We start from the raw sequence: 1,110 nt of genomic DNA, 5'->3' as shown, positions 1-1,110 counted from the left end.
ATATAAGTGACTTGAAAGAGTTAATACAGCAAAACATTGGAGAACTGACATTGGAACTTGCAACTTTGGCCTCCATTCAGTTTAGCTTACTTAATAAAATGTATTCTTATATGTAAAGTCAATTTTGATAATGGCTAGAAAAATCTGTAATTTTACGGTATAGTTTTGTTTTGTTTTGTTTTGTTTTTCTGATGTATTTTTGTTATATATTAACTTATTTTCACCTTGAAATTAAAAAAAAAATAAGCCCTGAATTTCCATTATGTTGATTATTGTTAAATGTATACTTTATCCTTAAGGTGAAAGTAAAAGACTGAATTTCAAGGAACTACCTAATCAGGTTGTTTGGACTCTACCTAAAATCTCTGGCTTCTCCCATATTCTGTTATCAACCACATTACTTTTAACATTAATTTATATACTTTGAATTGCAGAAGATTGCAAACACACTCAAAAGTAGAGAAAATAGTACAGTGTTACCCCCATGTACACATCATCCCACTTCAATAGTTATCATGTTTAACATTTTTTTCACCTATAATAATTCTTACTTTCCTCCTCCTCCATACTAGATTTTTTTTTATAAATTTATTTTTAATTTATTTTTTTGGTGACATTGTTTAATGAAATCCAGTAAGTTTCTGGTGTACAATTTAACAGTAAGGCCAATATATATATTGCATTGTGTGTTCCCCTCCCATAGTTATTTTTCTTTCCATCACCGCATATTTGACTCCTTTTACCCCATTTTTCTCCTCCCTCCTCTTACCCTTCGGTAACCACTAGTCTATTGTCCATGTCCATGAGTCTCTGTTTGTTTGTCCTGTTTGTTTGTTGCTTTTAGGTTTATATCTCACATATAAGTGATATCACGTGGTTTTCAACTTTTTCTGTCTGGCTTATTTCGCTTAGCATGATTACTTCAAGGTCCATCCATATTGTCACAAATAGCAATATTTCATCTATTCTTATGGCTGTGTAGTATTCCGTTGTATATATGTACCACCGCTTCTTTAGCCAGTCATCTATCATAGGACACTTCGGTTGCTTCCATATCCTGGCCACTGTGAACAATGCTGCTATGAACATCGGTGTACAAATGTCTTTTTG

The sequence above is a fragment of the Pteropus medius genome, unplaced genomic scaffold (assembly GCF_902729225.1).
Source record: "Pteropus medius unplaced genomic scaffold, Ma_sr-lr_union100, whole genome shotgun sequence".
Classification (NCBI taxonomy): Eukaryota; Metazoa; Chordata; class Mammalia; order Chiroptera; family Pteropodidae; genus Pteropus; species Pteropus medius.
This window is presented reverse-complemented; position numbering follows the sequence as displayed.